Source organism: Boleophthalmus pectinirostris, unplaced genomic scaffold (genome assembly GCF_026225935.1).
Source record: "Boleophthalmus pectinirostris isolate CB_2022bp ecotype Guang Dong unplaced genomic scaffold, ASM2622593v1 HiC_scaffold_13, whole genome shotgun sequence".
Taxonomy (NCBI): Eukaryota; Metazoa; Chordata; class Actinopteri; order Gobiiformes; family Gobiidae; genus Boleophthalmus; species Boleophthalmus pectinirostris.
The window spans coordinates 17,484,075-17,510,999 of record NW_026571036.1 but is presented as its reverse complement, the minus strand read 5'-3'; the positions used below and the strand labels follow the sequence as shown (position 1 = coordinate 17,510,999).

The 26,925-nt window shown below is 39.1% G+C and overlaps 1 long non-coding RNA gene across 1 annotated transcript in view; it reads right to left on the bottom strand.

Annotated features, from left to right (window-relative positions):
- Positions 1-262: 262 nt before the first annotated feature.
- Positions 263-26,925, bottom strand: part of LOC129407710 (uncharacterized) — a 69,909-nt gene continuing 43,246 nt past the window's right edge. Inside the window, exons 3-4 of the long non-coding RNA XR_008631685.1 lie at positions 26,393-26,465; positions 263-581 (exon numbers count right to left, since the gene is read on the bottom strand). This is a non-coding gene — a long non-coding RNA (uncharacterized LOC129407710). The remainder of the gene's footprint in view (positions 582-26,392; positions 26,466-26,925) is intronic.

Sequence of the window (26,925 nt, the reverse complement as noted above, 5' to 3'; positions counted from 1 at the left end):
GTCTATTTACATACATTACAACAGCAAAACATTAGTCTGTGACTTTAATTACTGGAGAAGTTTTCAGATAAATCCAACAATAAATGATCAAAATGTATGATACAAATTCCAGGTCGATCGTAGTCATCATACCAGTAGTAGTGGCAGTAAATGTAGTAGTAGTCATAATAGTGGTCATCTTCATAGTCTTAGTAGTAGTCATAGTTGTCGCCATTGTAAGTTGTAACATGTCTATAATAACAGGTTTTTTGGGTGTGTTTTTGTCGTCGTTGGGCACCATCATTGTCCATTGGGCATTGATCAGTGGTCATCGTCACCAGGTGTCATCAGGCGTTGTCCGTCGGCGTCCATCGTTATAATCATAGTAGTTGTCACAGTAGTTGTAGTAGTCATTGCAATAGTAGTCAGCGTAGTTGTTGTAATAGTAGTAGTAGCAGCGGCCATTGTGTATCGTAGGTCATTGTCTCTCATCTTCCATTGTCGTAGTCATCCATCGTCGCCATCCGTCATCCGTCATCATCGGTCGTCCTCTGGCATTATCGGGTGTCAGCGCCTCCACAGCAGCAGTAGTTGTAGTAGTACTAGTAATAGAACACAGTAGTAGAACACATTTAATATCTCTGCAACTTAAATCACCCAAAGCTACAGATAAATGCAGCATATTCGTGTACTTGATTAGAATAACAAAGTCCAGACTCCACAGTAAACCTGCACAACTGACAGGTGCAGACAGAGCACCTGCATGTTTCCTCACATCTCTGGCTCCCTCACAGGTCCCACCGCTGCCTGTCTCAGATTGAAGTCCGACCCAGGCAGAATGTCTTATGAGCTCCATGAATAATGCATGTGTTTAGACCACTTTATTTGCTCAGCTTGTTTTGGGGGCCGCAAGGAAAGACTGACTTTGATTTAATCTGTTACAAAGCGAGAAAAGGACAGTGCCCAATTTGTAATTCACTGCTAGGAAAAATGGCAGCATTTACTTAGGGACAGGCGGTTCTAGTCAGATTCATAAGAATAAGGATTTGTGTGCGAAGTGTGATAACCTAAATTCAGTTATGGAGTGAGGGAGGATGAAAATGTGAGGGATCTACAGGGAAATACATCACAGTAAACCACTGCATGTACTTTGTCTCAAGCTTTCAAAAGAGGCATCCATAAAAGATTTCTCATGGCAACAATAAGATCTGTGCATTTTTATGGATCTACTCAAAGAGATTTATTAAAGTAGACCTATTATGCTAAATTTACTTTTCAAACCTTTTAACCATGTTATAGTTGTTTGGCTTTCTCATTTACCCTCTCGATGTTGTATTTGGAGTGATTTGTGCATGTTTGAGTCATCTTTAATTGCTTATTTTCAAGACGCCATATTGCCAATCAATCCCCGGTTTCAACGCCACTGGCATATACACACACTTCTCTGGGCTTGCTTGTTGTCCAATTAAATTTTCTTAATTGGTGATACACGTAGGATTCAAATGAAAAAAATACACTACGTGATGCAGTTTTCTAATGTGGAAGTTAGTGGACTTGTTTCTTTTATTAAGTCGTTGTACGCTTAAAATGTGCAAATTAGAGCATAATGATCCATGTGCGTCACAGACTATAAGTACATAGCAGGCTCAAGCAAAATATGTGTTTTAAATTACAAGGAAAGAGAAATATGCCTGAATGTGTCTTAATGTGTGCAGGGTCACTGCTTCACAGATCTCACCTGTGACTTGGCCTCGGGCTGATTGTTTCCATGGAGATGGATATGTATGTCATACTGTGGAACATTCAGGCACAGTAATAACAATTACATGGAAATAAGCAGGTGTCACAAAAGTTACACAGTGCACCTTTAAATGAATGAATTATAAATATATAATTCATTTAAATGAATGAATTATATGAAAATGTATTGTTATCATTGCTTTTACTGATAACCACACCCTGCACTGATCCAGTGGGTGAGTGGCGTGTGTTATCCAGACTCTGTATTGCCTTCATCACAGCCCGTCGTGGGCTCCATTATTGATTGAGTTACTGCAGAGATAAGTCCATCCGGAAGAGAAGATGGGCCTCATGCGGAGCTGCCTGTCCACATGCCACGCCACTGTCCTCAGCTGGATGTCTGTGTAATTTCAACATTAATTCCACCGAAGTGAGCCACAGAAAAGAGTTGTTGTCGATTGAAATGTCAACCCACTGTTTGTTTAAATTGTCCCTGGAAGTTTAAAGATTGGGAATTACACGTGACAGGCAGGACACAGGCAGGCAGGCAGATTAAGATCAAGTTTAGCAGTCAGCAGAGACAAGTAAAGAGCCTGTAGATCTCTATAGTGGTCTAATAGCATTGATGTTGGATTGAAGGGACAAGTGGAAGAGCTTAAATAAACACACTCTGTATCCCGGAGAGAGAGCAGAGGTGAGGGCATGTCTATGCTATGACATAATAATGTTTAATCAGCAACACTTAGATTACGAAACTTTCACTCATGTTATAATAATGGTACCTCCACAAAAACATACCCAGAGTTGTCTCTGGTTTCATTCACACATGTTTGATATCATGTAGTGGTAGTTTTCAAGTTAACAGCTACCTTTTATCTTTTGTTCAGTAGAAATTCCAAGACTAAAATCATCTAAACGATTCTAGTGAAGGTGTATGGAGTACTTCCTGTATTGCTGCATGACATCACAAGGTGGAACAGAGTGTTTTGTGTTTGAGAGTAGAACAGCCTAAATATGGAAGATTTGTGTTTTATTTTAAACACGTGTGTATAAAACAAAACTCCAGGTATGTTTGTGATGAGAAAACATCATAATCTAGGCCCTTTGGGTGTAGTTTATTGGAAAGTGGTGCCTACTGTACTTGAAATTTGAAAAATATTGACTTTCATAGATCATTTTACATATTATGAGAGTTTAAATCTTCGAGTTAAATTAGGTGTTTTTGCATCCTAATGTATTCAAGGCCTCTCCAGTCATTTCTACAGTCAAATATAGTGAGTAAACATAAGAGCAATACCTTAACATTACCGTCAAGTCTTGCAATGATGATCTGCAAATGTTTTTTGAGAGTCTGCTATAGTATGGTTGACACAACATAATACCACATAATATGGACTGAATTTTGTTTTAAGAGCCCATATTGTGCCCTTTTCTGATCTTATGTTGTTTCCTCACCAAACACATATTCATACTTGTGTTAATGTGTCAATACAGGAAGTGCTCCATGGTGTTTTTAAACTTCATGCATCTTCACTAAAATGATTTGGGTAATTTCAGTCCTGGAATTGGTAATCTCTATTGAACTAAAGGTGGAAGGTTGCTGTTATCTCTGTCACAAGGTGGAACAGAGCATTTTGAGCGTTAGAGATGTAGACAGACTAAAAATGCAGGATTACTTAATTAAACAAAACTCAACTCTACATAAGTTTTTGAGGAGGTAACATTATAACATGGTTTAAAGCTCACAAGAGTCAATTTTACAAAATATAGGATCTTTAATTTCGATGATGTACGTTAAAGACATTTTGTACATTTTTCTATACTGTCCCATTCAAACAACCAGTTAATACAATAAAATGAGTGTAATTTCTGTGGATTTGAACATCTATTGTGGTGCCAGTGAATAAGCAGAAATAAAACGGAAAACAGCCAAAAGCACCGCTCTAATAACCTTGAACACCATAATCACGCTCAAAAGTCACCCTGGTTTTCATTGAACTGGTTAAGCCCAGAAAAGCCTAGTCTCTGAAGCCCTTGAAATCTCTGGATTACCCCAATAGCGCTAATTTAGCCGTAGCCTCAAGCAGCGAACAAGCTAATTTCCTGGCGTGTCAAAATTAATGAAGGAGATAATAGAGAAAACGCACACACTTCCTATACTAGTACATAGACAAAGTAGGCACACACACACAGAAATACTACGTACAGTATCCTTTATATGAACCCAGAAAGTGAGTGAGTAGTTGGAAAGTAGGTTAGCAGTGGAACACACAGAATCCAAACACGGGAACTGCACCAGCACATTCAACACCACAGCCTCCCTATATGTTTACCTCGGACAGATAATGTACCACATAGGAAATATTGCTTCTTTATCTTGATGGAATCTTTTGTGTAGGGTGGATTGATTTTGCTGTCTGCTGTTTGACATTATGGGAATTTTGATTAGAATTCAGCTTCTGGATTTGACGAGACTGAGATATGAGGGAAATAGTCATAGTAAGTTTCTAGACATCATGATGGGATTTATCCAAACACGCGCCGTCGCTCAGATGACATAATGAAAAATGTACATGTGCAAAATAACATTAATGAAAAATACTGCCATCAGCACAGAATTACTTTACAAAGATATTACGTTTGAACCGTGTTCTAATTGACCCACTTGACGCTGTGTTTAGAGTGATTCATACAGGCTTTTGAGTTTTAACCCACAGACTGCGTAAAGAAGTGGACTAAGGGAGAGTCATGTCTACTGTTCCATATTAGAAATAGGAAATTTACGGCCAAAATAGCCAAATAAAAAACTAAGGATTATGTAGAATGGGTTAATACGAAAATACAAACATTTTAAGGCCAAAATGAAGAGCCTTAGAGCAGCAGTTACAGAGACAGTGGAGACAGTTTTTCTCAATATCAAGTGAATCGGAGATGGAGTTGATGGAGCCAGAAGCATGCTCATGCTCATTTCCTATTTGGAACATGTCTCCTAGCGGGCTAGCTGTGTCTATTTATATGCATGGTCTATGTTTTTACCAGCAGCCAGCAGACTTGTTTATTTTATGTCGTTTTAAATCATTATTGTGATGGCAATATTTATGATTTTCAATGTGCAACATTTTCAGGACTTTTGTCCATTCAACAGATATATTTTGTTTTAACTTGAAAATTACTGTGCAATGGTCCTAAATTTTCATTATTCTGTAACCAATGGATAGTTATCTGGCTTCTTTAAAATTGTTGTTATAGTTTGTTGTACTATAAATTATACCACAAGCACTGGAGCAGATTTAGAGTAAAAAAAAACAAGGCATATACACAATAACGTCCTTCCTTCATATATTTTATCTAACCATGTATAATATTTGAATGTGTTTTGCAACTTTTCTCATTACTTCTTCTTATACCAGTAGGCTTTAATGTCTGACTTCAAATAGTTTTAATAAGTTTGTTTGAACTCATTTTTGAACACCGCCCACAACTTTCTAAAGTGAATGCCTTCCTGGAATAGGAAAGCAATTGATTACGTCCCCTTCTTTAATCCATCCAGAATCTAATCCTGAGAATGAGACAGGCCTAACAACCAGAGCTATCTATTAACAGCCTTTGGGAGGTAAACATTGCCACGCAGTAATTAAAGACATCTCTAACTGTCACACAAGGCTCTCTCTGATCCAATCCAGACTAAACGCATTACAACGACTGGGGACTCCAGCAAAAGCTATTGTCACGAACTGATAAAAGATGCAGACTTGTGGGCGGTGTTCATTTTGGATTTTCACACGGAGTGACACAAATGTATGTATTTCTTATTGGGCTGTAGAAATCGGAGGATAAACAAGGCCATAGCACTTGTCAGATTGCGGTTCTATCCCCCCTCTATAGACGTGCATCTGTTCCACTCTGAGAAGCAGCTGTTCCTATGGGGACAGGCAGCAGGCAGGCTCCGCCCCACAGCTCCACAGCTCTTTCTCTTCCTCCTCACACGCTTCTTCACACTGTTCTTCTGCCCATCCATCAGACACCAGCCCGTCCTGGATCCTCGGTACCGTAGTTTCAACTTGTGTTCTCTGGTTTAGCAATTCAGCCTTTTAATGCCAGAGCCAAGCATGCACGAGGGTTTGTTTCTCACCTCATTACTGTGCACGAAAAGGTGACATGGGATTTTAATAAAAGTCAGAAAAATGTGATTAGAAATTTTTTAATCGTGACGACTTCAATCAGTAAAAAGGCAATGTTCACAGACTCTTCTTATGAAACACGATATAAAACTGATGAGTAGATCAATACAAAATGACCAACATTTCAATATCGATGCTGTATTGAAAAGTTTTCAGGTTGAGAAAATGTGTATTTATTTTATTAATTTATTCAGTCATTTAACATGGACAGTGTACATAATCAACGTTTCTGTAAAAGTACCAGGAATAGCAAAGGAGGATATTTCTCAACTGTAGTCCCTGAACAGAAGGTAAAATGTCACCCTAGAAAGTAAATCATTCTTAAAAACTCTAAAAATGGATACGATTTTAATAAATATTTTAAATAGTTCGTTCTTATTTCAGTTTCAGTGCATAATGTTAGACTAGCTCAAGTAGGGCAAAGTGCAAAGAAGTCAAGTCTCTCTAAAGTCAAGTCTTAATAGTAGAAGTAATAGCAACAGAGGAACTCAATGGTAACAGATCAATATTGCGATACTTGCCCGAGGATTACTTGGCATCAGATCAAAACAAAAATCACTGGTATCGTCCATCACTATAATAACAATGTTGACTAAGAGCTTGAATATTTCATGTGTTACAGCATGCATGCAGTAATAATCTTTCGAACTTCAACAGCAAATTGACCTTTGTTACAATCAATCAAATAGGTTTATTTATCCCCAAGGGACAGTTGAAGCACATCATTTAGTTAAATGTAAAAGATAAAGTAGGTTCAAAGGGTGCAGCAGAACAAGACTGGTCTGGTCAAAAGATCCTGTTTCAGAGTGAGGAGATTTAAAACCATTAGGACCAAAGTGTACCTTCTCTAGCCCCTATTTTGACGTGATGCAATGAAATCCAGGTTTTTGTGTATTCAAGAAAAATACTTTAATTGTATGTATGTATAGATAGCCTATTTGTAAATGAACACATTCAGATTACCTTTACATTTTGCTCCGTTTGGGTGCTTTTTGCAGTGGTAGTTAATGAAAGCTACTTAACACCCTGGTGCTGGACAGACTGGACTGCCGGGGCGGCGCAGACAGGGCAATGGGACACGAGGTCACATGATCTCACTGGTGGTCAATGTGGCTTACACGCATCATTGGACAAAGCCTCATCAAACTGTGTTTTTGGGTGTCGGACCATCTGGATGACCGCGGGCACACAGCAGATCTATGCTCTCTGACATCTAGTGGCTTTTACCCACAATGCCGTGCACTGATGGACAGGCAGAGCAATAGTATCAGCATCAGCTCCCAGATCATACTGTATCTAAAGCTTGGTTATATGCAGAGAAATATAGTCCAAAGTGAAGTGGAACATGAATGCGACTTCAATGGAGAAACAAGGATTAAACCCAAAATATCATAACAATATTAAAAATTAGGCAGGTTTTGGCAAATAAGAACCACTTAGATGCATGTCAGTGTCATCAGAGTCCAGTTTAAATACATTTACAATCATATTTTACATTATTTATTTAAGAGGAGAGGAGATAGTGATAGACACTAAGCATGTCTGTTTGTATTCTTACTGCCTTTTAATTGAAGTGTTACGCACAATTGCACTTTCTTGTATAATTGTTATTGTTGTGTTTTTAGGGTGAAGATGTTTACCATCTGTCCAGGGACTACAGATTAAAAATAGTCTCTCTGGCTAATTCTGGTACATTTACAGGGAAGCAAACTAACTTAACATTTGTGCTGTAGAAATGAAAAATTGTTGTTTATTCTCTGTTATGAAGTCTTAAAACTATTAGCATTTAGATGTGTTAATCAGTTAATCATTGTAAGTGTATTATGCCTGATTCATTTTGCCTTCCAGAACTGAACATAGCATAGGATTTTAAAGAGTCTGTGTAAAAGTATTCCTCTTACATTGACAGTCTCACACCATCCCTCTGCAGCTCTTAAATGATGCATCACCAACACTGGCAGTATCCACCACAGGGAGCACGAGCCTCATATGCTCTGCTATGGTCACTGGCTTTAGGATTTGGAATGTCCTCACTAAAATTAACTGCATTTTTTAATATTTATTATGAATACCAAGACTGTGGGGAGTCTGGAATTAAGTCTGAAACAAATTAGTCTTCCCAGAGCAAAAATGTTGTTTCATCTTGTGTAATTTCTCATAATATATTAAAAATATGTCTTGAAGCAATAAAGTATTTATTTATTTATTCTATTCTTTTAATAGGTAGTAAGTATATATGCATATTAGTATTGACCATCACTATAATCATCTACAATATTGATTTACTATAGTTATTAAACTGCACCATACTTTTTTTCTTGGCGCAAGATTTTAAAAACACATTACTGACTAAAATAGATGTTATAATTTGCATAAAAGTACCTGCAGCTTCAGTGTTGAGTGTTCTTAAAGCCTTATTTTATTCATCCCTCATACCTAAATCAGTGACATCTCCAGCCTGTCCACCCTCCCACTCTCTTCACCGTCACCTTCACCTTATCCCGTCTCTGCCTGGTCCTACGCTGATTACAGGGTTAAAGTTCACTTCCTGCCTGCATCAGGAAACCCTCTGTGGAAGCCAACTCTGCACTTTTCCCCATGACTTACAAGAAAGTTCAGAACACCAAGTATCAGATGCGCGGGACTTGTAACTTGAAGATACACACCGCGATCGGGCGTGTACAAGGTTCGCCCTCTCTCTGGGACTGCCAAGAGTCCAAGAACACGAACAGCCTGAGAAAATACAATTGAAAAAATGTCTGCCGTTTGAGTGCACTGTGCAAATACTATAGACAAAGCATTGAACAACACAGGTAGCTAAGATGAAGGCTTACAAGAAATGGTTCACGCTTTGTTAGCTATGACAGGCGTTTGTTTAAGGTAGGATATACTGTAGCTACGCAGATAGAAAGATCAGTTACGCAGAGCTTGTCATCTCCAGTACAAACACTACTGCACGAGAATATGTGATTTGCATAGATTTCTGCAAAGGCGTTGGAAAAAAATTGGGATGTTTTAAAAAAGACAGCTAGTTAGGCACAATGAATAGAACGGAAAGTGCGCAGAGAAGGCAGGTAATAAGGTATGTATTTATGAGGTGCACCGGAGTCAGTGACATCTGCATAAGCTATTCATGAGAGTCGTGATGGTACCTCCATAATATTAGACCTCCGGCCAATCTTACAGGTGACAAAGGGGGGACAGGGGGCTAAGTCTGTACAGAATGATAATGCAGAGGACAAAGAGCAGGAAGCTATGGGAGATAAAAGGGATCGTCAGAGATGTATCTGTATGTATCAGGGGAATGGTAAAAGAGGATGAGCCAAGAGACAGACGAGAGGAAGGATGGGGAACAAGAGATGAGATAGAAAGACACGGTGTAGTGGAGTGAAGAGACGAGAGTGCTGTGTGGCTTTACAGAAATGGCAAAAGTCAAAGTTATACTGTAAATACACAAATCACAATGGTCACAATTTTCAGTAGGAAAGAATTAGCCTGGTTCAAAAGCCAGTTTCACTTTCACAGCTAGAAACTACCTGACCTCTCAGCATTAGGATTTGTTTGCTCATTTGTTCGTGACGTATGTAATGTGTTGCTAACGGGGTTAACTGGTATATTAAAATTTTCAACAAACATTCTTTTTGTTCCGGCTTTCAATCCTCGATCTCAGGAATCGTTGCCAACACAGAATGTATGGCTCTTTGCTGATTGGCTGGTGCCCGAACTCGTACTTCCGGGGTTCTTGTGAACCGTCTAGTGTATTCTGATTCCTGCCCTAGTCGCTGGAGAGAATTGACATTGAGCGGAGGCGCTAGGTCGCGTCAGCCTGGATAGGAAAGAATTACTGTAATGCTAAATTAAAATGGCTACTTTCAACCGTTCACTATAAGACAAATTACAACAACTTATAATTTAATATACAATACTGTAAAACTGAAAATGGCAAGTTACAACTACCATAGGACTATGTTAGAGGTGCACTGTAATATGTAAATTTTTTCTAGTAGAGAGTCCACTACTAGCCAGGCTGGCACCACCTAGTGCCTCCTTCATCATTTCAATTGGAAAAACTAGACAGTTCGTAAAAACCCCGGAAGTGCGAGGTCGGGCATCAGCCGATCAGCGAAGAGCCATATATTCTGTCAACGATTCCCAAGATCGAGGATTTAGAGCTGGAACAAAGAAAATGTTTAGTGAATTTCATCAAGGGGAAAGACGTTATTGCCCTTCTTCCTACGGAATTTGGGAAAAGCTTAATATACCACTTAGCCCCGTTAGTGGCGCATTACATATGTCACGACCAAATAGCAACGATTGGTTAAATGAAAAAAATAATGAATTCTAATACTGCGAGGTCAGACGGTTTCTATGAAGTGAAACCAGCTGATGAATCAGACTAGTCCACTACTTGTGTGTTATTGCTTTCCCTTTAATGTCCCACAGTATGGCATTAAGCTATTAATATCTCAAAAATACAAAGATATGAATTCTTACTGCGACTGAGATTGACTCTCTACAGGTCTAACAACTAACTTAGCGTGATAGCATGTCTCCATGGAGACAGATGCTTGCTATATTGTGGAATATTCTAGGTAACGTAATAACATCTCCATGGAAACAAGTGTGATCCATTATTTAGTTATATATAGTTAAATATATATAAACACAAAAAATACAGGAAATAACCGTAAAACTATTTTGCACCAGTGTTACTATAAAACCATTTCTGTAGTGTGTGCAAAACTCATTACTTGAACTTGATTACACTTTTCTCCAATCTTACATGTGACAAAGAGGGGCACTGGGCTCAGAGCCATATCTGTCCAGAATGATAATGAAGAGAAAAATGCACAGGAAACTAAGTGAGACAAAGTGGATCAGGAAAAGAAATGTGGCTCGTGCAGGGAGACGAGAGTAAAAGAAGACCTGAAAGAAGATAGGCAAGAATACCAGAGAGGACCTGACAGAAGACAGTTGGGAGTACCAGTGAGGACCTGAGAGAAGACGGGCGAGAATACCTGAGAGGACCTGAAAGAAGACAGGCAAGAGAGAACGAGGAATGAGACTGAAAGACAGGGTGTAGTCAAGTGAAGCTGGGAGGAAAGATGGGAGCAGCATGAATGTAGGGCCTAAGAGCTGAGCGCAATTACCAGGAGAATGAGGGGAGTATTTCAATAAACCTGTAGATGTCGATTCTGCCCTGTACATCTGCTCCACAAGGCCCGCACTCTGCATACCAATGACTGGAGACAAGGCAGAGCCGGAATTCACAATACAATACAGACAGAGGCCAGTGGCATTAGGTATTCCTGTGGAGCCCAGAGGGGAGGGGAGAGGGGGAGGCAGGAGGAGTGACAGCAGACAGCTCCATGTGGCCTTGGTTCAAACACACACACGACAGGAGTGGTGTCTTAACCCGCGGATACCTTTTCAGCACTTGTCAAATGCATTGAACTAAGATCATGTTATGAAATACAGTGATTATACAACACTACACATGATCTTATGTGCAGTTTTATTAAAATTAATAACAAAGGAATGAATGTAGAGGTGACATTTGTTATACTTTTTACATTTTACTTATACTTTTTTTTTACTTAACCGAATGCTACTTCTTGGTTTTGGACGCAAAGTTTCTCTTAATCTTTTCCAGAGACTTTTCAAAGAAATCAGATTAAAACCAGTAACAACCCATCTTTTTTTTTTTTTATTTAAAGCAGATCTATTACACAAAATCGCTTTTAACCATGCTATTGTTGTTTTCCAATGAAGTTATATTTAGCATGCATGTTTGAATAATCTTTATACTCCAACCAACCCGTTTTCACCTCCACAATCTACGTCCACTACTCAGTATTTACTTAGCTCTCAGATTTTATTTTCTTAATTAGTTATACACATAAGAATCATTTTTGCGACGCTGAACACAGCAGTTTTCTGACACAGAAGTTGTTTTAGATGAATATTGTGTATTAAGGTTGAATTATAGTTCTGCGTCGACTCCCGCACACTGCTGCTGTCGCCTTGTCACCGTCGTTTTTGATTTATGGATCTGCGTCAAGGTCTATGCGCCTTGAAGTAATTCACCACCACAATGCTAGAAGGCTAGGATTTAAAAATGCTGTTTGTGTATACAAAATGAAGCAGGAAAGGCAAGAAATGTATTTCGAGAGGTGGTAGAAAGAACCAATCACAGAAACGTAGACGATTTCACGCACAACCATAAATTGGGCTTCAATTAAGAAAAAGCACAATATGTCTTCTTCGAATTTAAAAACTAAAACTAAAATCTGAAAATACAACTAAATATATTCATAACTGCAGTAGCTGACAGAGCAAGCTACCAGAAATGCCCATCCACTGTTGCTCTTTGTTGTTCTCAGCCTTTTGTTTCTTTCTCACAAATACAATTATTACACACTGAAAACGCTGCTAAAACATCACTCAACGTTCTGCACTATTTGTATTCATTTCCTCTCCAATCCATAGCTCCGCCCTCTACCCTTCTAATAAGTACATTACCACTAATAATGACTTATTGATCATCACAAATCTGCTGGCTGTGCTCGGCCTGCTGCGGTAGTGAGAGCTGTGGAGCCCCAGCAGACACAACAGTGGCTCTGTGTCCAGGTGATGAATGGCCAGTGGAGTGGAAGCAGCAGGACCTGTGCGTTAGGCCCGAGACCGGCGCGTGCGGGCAGAGGCCATCATGCTAGCCGGGCAGTGATTAAAGTGAGCCATGTGGGGTTAAGACAATAGAGGAGACATAGGGAAGGAGAAGGCTAGCTAAGGAGAATTAGACAAATGCGATTAGCAGGTAAGAAATGCACTCTCTGGCCTGCTTTACGGAGGGGATTAGCAAGGTCAAGCAAAACAACAAAACAAAAAGGTCAAACGGTAGTGTGTGGTGGCACTGTTTTTCTAAATGTTACGAAAATGGTTTATAAATTTTAACCAATCCACATATAATCCAATAAAGTCTAAGGTGATGGGCAAAACCAATAATTAAACAACAACTAGTCTTAAATGCTCTCTATTCTAGTGTTAAGTTAGCTAAAAGAAACAGGAGTCCCTCAAGCACTCCCTCTCTCCCCTGCATTATTCTACCATTTCTCTTTTTCTCCTCTTATAATTGAGACCCCTTTAGGCTCCACAAAAAGATGTCATACTATTCTTTCACTGCATCATCCAAGTCTTTATCTGCTCTCTGCACCGAAGTTTCCCCTGGTTGAATTTGCTCAGTTATGTTACATTATAGTTGATACATTCCTCTATAATGGTAAGTGATTTTAAAAAGATAATCTAACTTTGTATCTTTGGTTATGACATTGATGATGTATCTTCTTAGCCTGATTCATCAGCCGGTTTCACTTCGTAGAAACCGTCTGACCTCGTAGAGTTAGGATTCATTCAGTCAATGGTAGGCAGGTACTTTTTTTTTTTTTATCCAAACGCTGCTATTTGGTCGTGACTTATGTAATGCGCCGTGAAAGGGGTTAACTGGTATATTAAGCCTTTTCAAAATCCCATAGAAAGAAGAGCAATAATGTCTTTCCCCTTGATAAAATTCACCAAACATTCTCTTTGTTCCGGCTTTAAATCCTCGATCTTGGGAATCGTTGCCAACACAGAATATATGGCTCTTTGCTGACTGGCTGGTGCCTGGACTCACACTTCCAGGGTTCTTGCAAACAGTCTAGTGTATTCCGATTCCTGACCTAGTTGCTGGAGAGAAATTAAATTGAGCGGAGGCACTAGGTGGTGCCAGCCTGGCTAGTAACTTCTGGGTAGGGTGACCAGATTTTCAAAATTCAGAACTGGCATACACCGGGGTTGGTAGGTCATGGTGGTTAGTATAAATAAATTGTGAAAAGATCACATAACATGGTCCATTCTTTATTTACTTGTGGGTCAGTACATAATCTTAGGGATTTCTTTTGGTACATTTGTTACCTTATGATCATTTTCAAGCACGGTTTTCTATATTTTAGTTAAGCAATTAGATTGGTCAGAATTGGGACATTTCTTGTATAAAACTGGGGCAAATCAATGATTTTGGATAAATCTGGTAGGACATTAGATAGAGGACAAAACTGAGTCTGTCCCGGGGTAAATAGGGAGTCTGGTTACCCTACTTCTGGGTCCAGCCTGCAATTTCACAACATATTTCTTGCTTTGTTTTTCTTCAGCCAGCTTCTTACTTCAACCTTGGTACATTTTCTGTTCATCAAGTAACTGAAAATAAAGTCTATTATCGGCTGGAAGTGACATCACGCTTAATGGTGGTCACATTTTTATATTGCGCTTTTCCACCTTCAAGGCTCTTAAAGCACTTTACATCAAGGAACCACACTACTTTAAAACATTCACACACACATACATACACCAGTGTACACAGACACAGCAGGTAAGGATGGTTAAGTGCCTTGCCCAAGGACAGAGCAACAATATTCATCTGTGGGAGCTGGAATGACACTGTCAACCTGCTAGCTCAGCTACTGCCTATCCTATAATCATATAATATAAACTAGACAGATTATGCACAATCACTTTTGCAATCTGCCCATTACATGTATACTTCAAAACATTGAGCATGTTCCATTATAATCCCATTTTACAACTGTTACATGGAGAATAACTGACTCTTCCCCTGCTGTTTCTCACCGCAGTTCAAAAAGCCAAAGTCCCATTTTAAGTTGCGGTCTGGTTATTGACAGGTCCCTGGCACAGAGCGCACCACCATGTCTCCTTGAGTCAGCACTGCGGCTCCTGCTTACGTCTCCCAATCATGCTCCGAGAACCCCAAAGACAGGAAATAAATGGGGAGCAGCTTGTTGTCTTGTCTCTTTCTGCACAACATAGCAATACCCCAACCCACAGTTTGCAAAAATATATCCAAATTAAGAGAAGCTATGTCTGCCAAAAGAGTGGTAGAACATTTTGCTTGCTTGAACAAATTCCTCAGCTGTCCCACCCTGTTATTAATAGAAAAACATGCCCACTACAGTGAAGAATGGGGTTCCTTCACCACAATAGCCCACTGCGCTTAATCTTTGTCCTTAGGCTGTCACGCTCCACTTAGCCTACGAGGAAAAGTGTTATTAGACATGTGGCGATGATTTTGAAGAAAAGAGTCGTTCTACAAAATTGTGAAATCATTTGAACTGGGCTGTCCAAAATGTAGCGTCTGGAGAAGATGTTTCCAGAACAGTAAAAATAACTTGTGACCAGATCGTAACGTTGGGATGACAGACATGCTGAGATTTAGCCAATACTACTGGAATATGGCTCCTGCCTTCTGCATTTGGCCTCCAGGTTGAACAGAGTTTGGGGAATTAACAGCAATGATACAAATCTATTACTTTAAAGGGGCACTATGTAACTTTTCTGGTGGAGAGTCTGTCACATGTTTGTCTAGTGGATATTACTGCTTTGGCTGTAAATCTTGATTTATGGCATTAAGCTTTAATATTGCATGTACTGCACGTCAAATACTGTATATTTGATTCTATTGTGAAAAATTAATTGAAAGTGTGACGACAGAAGCTCACTTGATAGTGTTTGCACACTGATTCGAAGGTTGGCAGTTCAAATCCAAATCCAGTTTATTCATAAAGCACTATTAAAAACAACAAAGTTGAGCAAAATGTTGTACACAAAGATAAAAACATATGTATAATACAATGAAAAAGTATATACAACAATTATTGAACCATAAAAGACCGTAAAATTAGTTAAACACCAAAGAAAACAAGTGACAAGCAAGAAGAGAATCAGCTTGTCTTATGTGAATAGGCAACTCATTCCATAATTTAGGCCCAACAACAGAAAATGCTCCATCTCCTCTGAGCTTCCTCCTAGACTGAGGAACCAAAAGCAGAGCCTGGGTAGCAGATCTGAGGGAGAGCTCTGATGAGTGTGGTACCAGCAGGTCAGCAAGGTATGGTGGGGCAAGGCCATTTAGGCATTTAAAGACTAAAGAAAGCATTTTAAAATCCACTGTGAAATGAACAGGAAGCCAGTGACGGGTAGACAGGATTGGAACACGTGGTCGTATTTCCATGAACCAATTAAAAGACGAGCAGCTGCATTTTGTACTAGCTGCAAGCACTAGTGAAGACAGGCTTATGTCAACAAAGAGGGCATTGCAGTAATCCAGTCTTGTTGCGACAAAAGCGTGGATCAGAATCTCAAAATGGTGCCTGAAAGTGATGGCTTTAGCTTTGCCAGTTGCCTCAAATGAAAAAAGCTAGTCTTCGTCAGGCTGATCATTGGCTATGCGATTCCAGCTCCCACACAAGAACATTGTCATTGTGTCCTTGGGCAAGACACTTATCCCACCTTGCTCCCAGTGTCTGCACACACTGGCATATGAGTGCCTTAAGGGTGAAAAAGAGCTATATGAAGTTGTGACCATTTACCAAAGACATGAATTCTCACATTGAACAGGGTTACCTCTCCAAGATCTGACGTGCAATTTGATGGTGTTACCTCTGTATCCACGGAGATGCCACACTATGAAACATTCCAAGCAAACTGAAACATCACGGAGACACGTGCAGGTGGCGATTATTCCTATTAGACTAAAACACATTTCAACAACTTCTTAAGAAATATTAAGAAAAGCCAAACACACTACAAAAGCTCCCTGCTAGTTTATGGATAGGTGTGATCATTTTGCAAGGTTATTTTATTTTTCCATCACATTTTGAAAAATCAATATTATGGGTGTGTATGATTCACAGTACTGATTGCATCTCTTAGATCAGTACTAGTTCATGCTTGAGTAGAAAATCAATGTCATCCAGCATGCATTTTTTCAAACCAAAAGTCATATTCATGTTTTAAATGCCAGCAGTCTCCTTGGATTTGAACAAAACAAAAATGAAATCTTTCTACCACTGTGTTTGCTGTATTGTCTCCATTGGCCTCCTCTCTCCTTGCACCTGATCATTTCAATGACCCTTTGGTGCTCTGAAAGAAACACTTTTATTTTAAGACTGCGCTAAAACGCCTTCAACAAAACACAAGGTTTCCTGATTGAATCCTCTACAGTAAAAAAGCCGCTATTCACACAATGGAAAACAGCAAGAATGTTGTTAAGAAAGTATAAAACCAAGATTACTGTTGTGGTAATGGTGGCGGCTGAATGCGCTGCTTGATTAGTGAGCCAGCGTGCGGTAGAGCGAGACAAATAAAGGTTAGCAAACAAGGAAAATGCGCTGGGAATGGGTAATTATTTCCCAATCAATACTGTAATGGAATGGGCTTGGAGATGCTAAACCCCAGCATCCAGGATTTAAGAGAAGGACCCCTACAGGGAGCACATATGCTTCTTCTATTGATTAGCCAGCAGTTCAAACAACAAACAAGTTTACAGTGTCCATACCACGGCACTGATGTCTGTCTGTTTGGATACAAGCTCAGAATCAATATCTAAGGGAGGCAAAAACATACTTAAACTAAATATATTATAACAGTTTGTCTTGCATGACTGGCAGATAGAGGCAATAGTGTATAGGTGGTAGAGAGGCAAGTGCATTTACTGTTGTTGTGTTCTAGGGCGCGACACTTCTCCCACCATGAATCGGAGGTGGAAGTGATTGGTGGTGGTCAGAAAGGCTCTTGTCACAGACTAGCAGTCAAATTTCTCAAGTCTGCTGTGGCTCTGAAAAAAAATGATAAAGAAAATGTTGGTCCAGTAACCAAAAACTGACTAAAATAAAACCTCTGAGCTTTACTCTGAACAGGCTTGCATCACCACAAACTCAGCTCTTATTTGGTCTGTTTGCTTGTTTCCATGGAAATATAATAATTTGGTACAAAAGTAATCTATCTCCATGAGGAATGTTCCTAAGCATGATTTCAACGGGCGGCAAGGTGGCTGAGTAGCGAGCACTCACCCTTCACAGCAAGAAGGTTCCAGGTTCGATCCCAGGCCTTTCTGTGTGGAGTTTGCATGTTCTCCCGTGTCTGAACTTCTCCTTTGTGTGTGGAGTTTGCATGTTCTCCTGTGTCTGAACTTCTCCTTGTGTGTGGAGTTTGCATGTTCTCCTGTGTCTGAACTTCTCCTTTGTGTGTGGAGTTTGCATGTTCTCCTGTGTCTGAACTTCTCCTTTGTGTGTGGAGTTTGCATGTTCTCCTGTGTCTGGGTGGGTTTCTTCTGGGCAATCTGGTTTCCCCCATCAACCCAAAAACATACACCATAGGCAAGTAAAATCCTCCAGCTAAGGTAGTCCTGACCAAGCCTTGCCACAAAATCGTGGAAATGGACACCCCATGTGCGGCCCACTGCTCCTTAATGGTGAGTGAAATGCAGAGGACAATTTCCCTATGGGGACAATAAAGGACTAAAAAAAAAAAACAAAAAGTTTTCTTATCATAGGATCATACAGGTGACGTGCCAGCTCCACACAGTTGCTTTATTAAGACCACTTAAAGGTGTACTGTGTAATTTTTTAGTAGAGGGTGCATATCCTGCTTATCTCTACAGAAACATTACTGCTTTGCCTAAAATGTTCTACAGTAATGCATTAATGTAACTATAGCTATGGAGCCAAGCAGGCTATGTCAGATTACATGTCAGATCTGTGGAACGGTGACCCTGCTCACAGTGAGAGTTAAAACACCTGCAATCCAATAAATGCTAGATAAATCATTTTATAGGATACTGTGGAACATTCTTGGTAAAACAATAACATCTCCATGGAGACAAACCAATGGCAGATCTTCAACCAAAAAAGTTAAATAGAGCACCTTTATATATTTATATTTTAAATAAACTACAAAATATTATAATTGGTACAGTACTGATTTAATAGTTGATGAAGAACTAAACTAGGTCATCTCTAAATGGGTTTTCTCATTAGCGCAGAGACTTGAGTGATGCTAACTTGATGAGCCTGATGAGATAATGGGGGTGAAGCGTGGGCCAGTTCGGAGACAAAGCGCCCGGTGAGAGGAATCACACTGGACAGGTAATGTGAATGAAGATAAACCTCCCTCGCTCTCTGTTTAATTACTACTTACACCATCTAATTGTATTGACACCCACAGTCTGCCAGGGCCCATTCAAACCACTGCGCAATACGCTACGAGACAACATGAGATGCCATATGTTCAGGCTGGAACTGTCAACTTTCATTCACAAGGCTTTTACTACAGTTGTTCTGTTCTCTGCACGTACATGTACACAGTATACACTTTGGTTAACTAAGATGAAGTATATCAGGTCAACTGCAAAAAGAGATTGTGTGCATCGAAGGGGTTTGAAATATAAAACGTTAGGACCAGAAGTTCATTTGAAAGGTCGACCGTTCACCAAATTGCACGTTATAACTGAAAGCAGAAGCCCATGAATATCTGATCAATTTAATTTAACCAGCCTTTTCTATAAATGGTGGTATAAGCAATAGAAAGTGGTAGCAGATGGTAGTGTATTTAGAGTAGTAGCAGTAGCAGCAGTAGTAGTAGAGGTGGTAGTAGTTAAGGAGTTTAAGTAATTTATATGAGTTCAGCTGATGGGTCATGGGATCGATTTTGTATGTGGTCATTTAAAATTTGGATGGGTGCTTGAGAGCTCATCTGGCCAACACTGCAGATTCTAAATGTGACAATTTACTCAAGAAACTGCATTCTGTTTTGCAACGTTTGCACAGGCTTAAGAAAAACTCTGCAGATGTTTTCAATGAACAAATAGTACATTTGATTATATTTGTATTGAAATCAGTTTGTGCCAGCCACGTAAGCTATACACCACCTGTGGCCATATTGGATTGCTAATGTAAACAAACAAAAGCTCCAGTGGAAATGTACAGAAACTGCTCAAACCATCCCAATCTTTGCTGCCAACTGCGTTGCTGACATTTATACAACAAATGACCTTGTGCAAAAGTGCAACTGCATTTTAAAACACTAATGGGTTTGTTGCAGAGAGCTATGTATAAAATGCAAATGCAAATCAATGATAACATTACCGTGATTAGCAAATGCTTATGTTAATTATGTTTAAGGTGATTTTGAACATTTAGGGCAACAGTTTTCATTCCAGGTGCTCAAATGTGAGTATAAAGTGAAAAAATTGCTTTCACAATTTGTGGGCGTGTTGCGTGTGATTTAGCATTGGGAAGTGTGCATATTATTTCAGCTGCAAAACTGATATGTATATGAAATCATTCAGCGAGTGCAAAGGTTTCCATACTTCTGCTCCTATGGCGACTTCATTGTTAAAGTGCCCCTACTTGTGAACATTCTCACATAGCGTTTGGATCGAGGAGTGTGTGATGTGAACCTGTGAACAGCAAGTTAACAACCGTGATTCTTTTTGCTTTGGACTAAAAAATAAGTGAAAGAAAATGTGCACCAGTGTCACATGAGTGGTGCAGAGGCAGGGACGCACATCAGGCCTCACCCAGGATCACTCTACGATATGCTGTGACTGGACCCCACTTCAGGACACTGGACAGCCCAGTTTGATACACATAGTACATACACTCATACTTGCAAATGAAAAGGATGTTATCTCAAGTCGCAATGAAGTACAAGTTTAAAAAGCAAAGCATGATTTTTATACAAATAAACATTAAACATTAGAAAGACACATTATACCAAAATGTCCTCTCATTCACTGTTTTCAGACCTATTTCACAGTCATTTACTCTGCTCCAAATGTCCTAAACTAAAGCAAACTCACTGCCTCTGTCACACTATTGTACCGGTCTTAGCTCTAATGAAACCACATAGAGCTAAACGGCAGCTCAGGGCTCCAGCCAAACAAGCCTGCACCTTCAGAGAGTGTTATACTGACCGCCAGCCGGATTACAGGGTGAACCAATTAGCAGTAAGAGGATGGCCCCAAGTCCGGAGTCAATCCCAATCTGCAGCAGAGCAGCTAATCCACCCACAGGTCAGCACCTCCAACACTACTGCGGCATAAGCAAGAGGAGTGGGGAAAATATAAGAAAGTAGGATAGTGGGAAGAAAAATACACCAAATCTTGATATAATGTATGAGGATGTATTGGTTTTGGCAGTTTAGATACAATTCCATATGGTTTGTATTGCTTTCTATTTTTTTCTTTAAGTGAATGGGGTCTACAAGTCCAACAGATGGTAACAATGAAAGCTGTGGAAGTGAATTGGGGTCAACCTCACTGATTTACACCTGTTATGTCTGAAGGAACCACTTTAAAGGTACTCTAAATTTTCTAAGGAGGGTCTGCCAACTGTTTGTCACCATGGAGATATTATTTCTTTGCCTGAAATCTTCCTTAGTATGGCATTACATTGAACTATCTCAGTGGAAGTCTATGGATAGCTGACCACACCCACATTAAAAACACAATTTTTCTGAGACAGTTTTTAAAGGCGCATTGTGTAACCTTTCTGGTAGACAGTCCATCAAATGCTTTTCACCCTGGAGATATTAATGCTTTATCTAAAATGTTTCACAGTATGATATTAAAGCTTTCTATCTTCATAGAGACCAAACCAGGCCAAGTTACCTGTCAAATCAGTGGAGGAGCAACTCCGCTCATAGTTCAAATCCCTTTTTTTCTAGGTATTTTTCAGCTAAAAACCATGTGTAATTGAATAAATATAAGGTAGAGTTGTTTAATGTCCTACTGTGGAACTTTCCAGGTAGAGCAGTAATACAAAGTAATACAAAAAACAAACAAAAACAAACAAAAAAAACAACAACATAAAAACTAGTGCTGTCATGCGTATTTGTAATTAATTAATCTAATTAATCTCTTTTTAATCTCACCTAAAAATTGCTGAGAAAAGCCTTCAATTTGAGGTATTTTCATTTAAATTCATTATTACATTATTGTGACAGATCAAAAGACTGATATAGAACAAAAAAAAGTGACTTTATAAAGTCATTTATTGTTTAACAAATCTCTCCAAATTGGCTGTTGAGCCCAAGTCTCCATGAATAAGAAACTGTTTGCTGTAAAGTAGCAAAGACCAGGAAATCTGAACATAATAACTTTTGTCTACTTAAAGACAATAAAAAGTCCAGTCTTTCCTTAACCATATTAAAAATATTATTGATAGAGAAATGCTTTATATATGAGATCACTGGTTTTAGTCCTGGTTTTAGTCCTGGTGTTAGTTCTGGTTTAGACCTGGTTTAGACCTGCTTTTAGTTCTGGTTTAGTTCTGGTTTAGTCCTGGACTGGGTTAGTCCTGGTTTTAGTCTTAGTGTTAGTTCTAGTTTAGAGGTGCACAAAAGGAAACGCGGTTTACGCAGCGTACGCGAGAAAAGTGTCTACAGAAGGAAACGTGGTCCGCGCGTTCTCAGGTTAATGACGATGAAGGTGTGTGTTTGTGTTTGTTTGTGTGTGTTTGTGTGCGTGTCCCCTCATGTGGCAGGTCACTATAGGACAGTAGTGCAGACATCATGAGCCTATGCAGGTTGTTTTCACTGGTGACATTTAAGCTGTAGGCAATTTTATATTTGTTATTTTCTTTTATATTTCACATCGGGAGAATAATTTCCCAGACACGAATGTGTTTTTACCTGTCCACTGCTGCCTCAGTTCTACTGGCTCTTCGACCTCGTCCATTGTGCGACTGACGCCGCCAACGTTAACATGACGTTTACATCGCTCTTACTGCGCGCGTTCTGTTTGGGTTTCCGGCAATGAGTGGAATAAAAAAATTATAAATGTGTTTTTTTGTGTGTGTTGTTGTCCCAACAACACATAAAAACAGATTTTATAATAAAGCAACTCACATACAGAAACAGTAAAGTTAGAGATTTAAAATGAGATTAACGCGATTAAAAAACATAACGCGCTAAATGACTGTAATTAATTAATCGCAATTAACGCGATAATTTGACACCCCTAATAAAAACATTATACAAGTTTAATGCCATACTATGGAAAAGCAACATCACCATGTGAAAAGTAGGTGGACTCTCCCTAGAAAAGTTGCATAATGCACCTTTAAAATATGGTTGTACATGAGCTTTTCTATATTTACATCCAATTATTTTAGAATGCTGGTATGATTCACAGCTAGAAGGTTATGAGTATGAATACAGAGTTATGTTTCTACAATCTCTGCACTACTATTTGATCTGGAAACGTTCGCCTTCCATATGTCCCTGATACATTATAGATACAACCGTCGTATCTACACTTGACGCTTATGGAAAAGTAAATAAACTTTATGTGAAAACTCTGGCGGCATCTTGTACATTTCATATTTGCCCCCCTATCTTTAGATGCGTCCTTTTCCAATTCCTTTGCATTATGACACAAAAACAGAAAACATAATACATTCTGGGCTTATCTGTCAAAAAGGATACAGTCTAAGATACGGTACCGCATACAAAACAAGAGCATAGGCCAAACTGAGAAGGATATTGTATGAGAATGAATATACTCTAGTGAACTACAGGCTTCTAAACTAAAAGATCAACAGAAAAATTGTTATAATAGAGATCAAAAAGGACTTAAAACTTAAAAAACATTTTTCCGATCTATGTTCAGCCTTGAAATTTCCAGTCTCTATAAAAAGTTATAAAAAAGTGATAAAAGGTACCTGTTAACTTGACAACTGCAGCTTCATGGCGTCACAAGGTCATTCTGAGCTTTGAAGATGTGGGCAATAATAAAGAATTACTCAAACACGTATGAATGAAACAAAACACAACTCCAGGTAGTTTTTTAATGAGGTAACAAGATTATAACATGTATAACATGGTTTAAAGCTCTTGTGTAAGACTGGGTACCATTAAGAAGTTGCTGTTACAATACACATCTCGATACATAGGCCACAGTGCGATACATATCTCGATACAGTGTTCTTTAGATTCGATACGGTTCAATAAAAAAAAAATTCTAAATCATAGTTGTGTTACTAAAATCTTTGTTAAACCACATATTGCAAAAAGTTAATCTGAAACACACACATTTTAATCATCAAAACAGTGCATATGTCAAATGCGTTGCATAAACAAGTTTCATTCCTCTGAACAAGCAACAAAACTGTAGCGCTGTAACAAAATAATTTGGTAAAATATACCAAAAAATACTCATGATATCAAGACTGTATTATCACATTAAACGATACAATGTCAATATTTTGCACACCCCTACTCACAAGAGTCAATTTTACTTAATATAGGCCCTTTAAACATGGTAAAAGATTTTGGCTGACATTTGAAGACATAAATTGTATAAATCCAGCTCATATCGTAGCATGAGGCTAAGATAACTGTGCCATTCAAAAACCTGAGCCCTTGGTGCTAATGGTACGCACTCAGATGTCAGATTAACGCTCATTTAGTCTCAGCGGGATCTTCAATTACCAATGATTAACATCCCCCATCCCAGTCACTTTTAACACAAACAGCAACATGTGGAGAAATGCCCACAGACACTACAGGTGAATGGTAAAAAGGTTAAAATCATCATTAAGGGCTGACACTTCAGATTTCACATTCACAACTCGAATAAAGTGTCAAATCTGAGAACAAACCTGGAAAATATATTGAATTTATGTAATACTTTTTTTCCCACAAAGGCTTAACAGGGATTTTCTGGTTTACAGGTATTTTTGCCTTCATTTATAAAGCGTACTTTTCTCTTGGCATGTTATGGTTTAGTGGTCAGCAAAGACCACACATTTTTATGACAAAGATGTTATGGTCTGGAGAGGCAGATTAACAAATCAGAGAAATGCACGCTTCGTTTGTGTCAAAACAAACATGGTGGCTCACGAGAAAAACACAAAACAAAACTAAAAACACTGAGGACTGAGAAACTGCACCGATTTCTTCCAAAACAACAAACAAAGCACTAAACACTCTATAAATCTGATGTGAAACAAGTCATATATTTTGTTCTGAATCCTATGAGAATACTCGAGTAGTGAGGGGTCTACTGCACTCTGTGGACCCTCCTGTATTCCAAAACAGAAAATAAAAGATAAACTTATTTTCTGGGGTCAAAAAAGTCAAAACCAAAACTAAATGACTAAGAAATCACATATTTTTGATTCACCATAAATTTTTGGTATCCTGCATATTTAGGTTGAGTTCTCTCAAACAAAAAAGACTCTACTTTGTGATGTCATGTGGCAATACAGGAAGTGCTCCACTGTGTTTTTAAACTCCATACACCTTCACTAGAATCATTTGGATGCTTTCAGACCTGGATTTGCCTCACTCTACACAAAAGCTAAAAGGAACCTGTTCATTTGAAAACTTCCACTACATAACATCTCAAAATGGAATAAAAATGACAATATTGCTGCTGCACTGGATCAAAAACTTACACATACAGGTGCTCATCATACCAAAAACTAAGTAGTCGAAACACATTGGCACAACTAAACTGGTGTGACTATTAATAAATACACCGCATCGGAGTGCCTCTGCCATCCTTTTTTCCATCTCAAAATGGAATGTTTGAAGGACGGTCGGTAATTGTGGACATAGGACCTCATTTCCTAGTGAGCCAGAGACGTGTGGAGACACTTTTTAAAATATTCCATCCAGTCCTTGTATTTGCAGAGGTCGCTTGTGCTAGGCTAGTGCATGTCAATGGCCATAGTTAACCAGCCATTAAAAACCAGTCTTACCCACTCCACAAAACACCCGAAGCAAATCTATTATTACCCAGACTGTCGATGTAAATGTCTGTGTTGATAGAATAATGTTTGAAATAAAAATAACCTTGCATCGCATGAATTGTCGCATATTGAGGGACTATTTTCTCAGCAGCAGTGGAATTTTACTTTGGCGGTAAGATAGGTGCTAGGTGATATCAGTCCGCCGCTGCCAAACTTTCTATCAGGAATTACAGCTCAGTACTGCTGTTCAGACATAAATCCTTCAAATGCAAGATTGGTTTTACTTCTAAAATAATTCTATCGACACAGACATTTACAACAACAGTCTGGTGTAATAACAGATTTGCTTCAGGCTAACTATGGCCATTGACATGCACTAGCCTAGCACCAGCGACCACTGCAAATACAAGGACTGGATGAAATAGTGGAAAAGTGTCTCCATGCGTCTCCAACACTATGTCCAAAATTCTGGACTGTCCCTTTAAAGCTCACAAGAATCAGTTTTGCGTAACATAGGACCTTTAAGCCAGCAATGACTTTTTCCAATCTAACCTCTTCAGTCTTTTTTTTTTTTTTTTATTATAATACATACTTAAATCCTGTCTCATTATATTCTGAAAGGATGTTTTTTCCAGACATCGAAACAGAAGCAGATACTGAGCTCTGCGGTAACCTGATAAAGCAGAACAGTCTCTCCATTAAACCAGAGCACAGGTTATGATTTAATTTGTTGCCAGATAAAACAGTCCAGACTCTGCTCGCACCTGCTGCTCGCCGCTCTACACACTCACTGCAAATCGTACATTTTCAAGCTGCCTTTCTTCACAGTATTTTGAGATTTGAAGTTTTTGGCTTGGTGAACCCGGGTTACTTTAAACAGGAGATTGTCAGGACACGACTTACCAGTTTTCTTTTTGGAATCGGGCAACTTGAGAAAGGACCGTCAGGAGGTTGGTTCAAAGGGTCCAAAGATCTGCTGAAGAATGGCAAATGTTAGTAGAGTTTTGGGATTTGAAAGTTCACAACACTGCAGGACAAAGTATCAACAAAGACTGTATAAGGACGGTGATAATAGTGAAGAGCCCTCCAAACACAAACTCAAAATTGACCACTCACATTTTCTATTTTGTTGATTTAGTCCTGATGTAGACTCGGTTTGGTCCTGTCATAGTCCTAGGTTTGTGTGGGTCTAGTCCATCTTTCCTGGTTTTGTGCACACGAATTACCTCATCACATGCTTTGTTTTGAAAGTGAAACCAATTTTGAACACAGAATTCACCACAGTCACACCGTGTGTAAAAATGTAGCTTTGATTTGATGGCGGGAGCTTGTCATGTTGCATTTGCATTAACAGGCTTTGGAGCTGGAAGAGACAGGTAGTCCGCTGGTAAGCATATATGTTATCCTACAATATACACATACACACACACACTTGG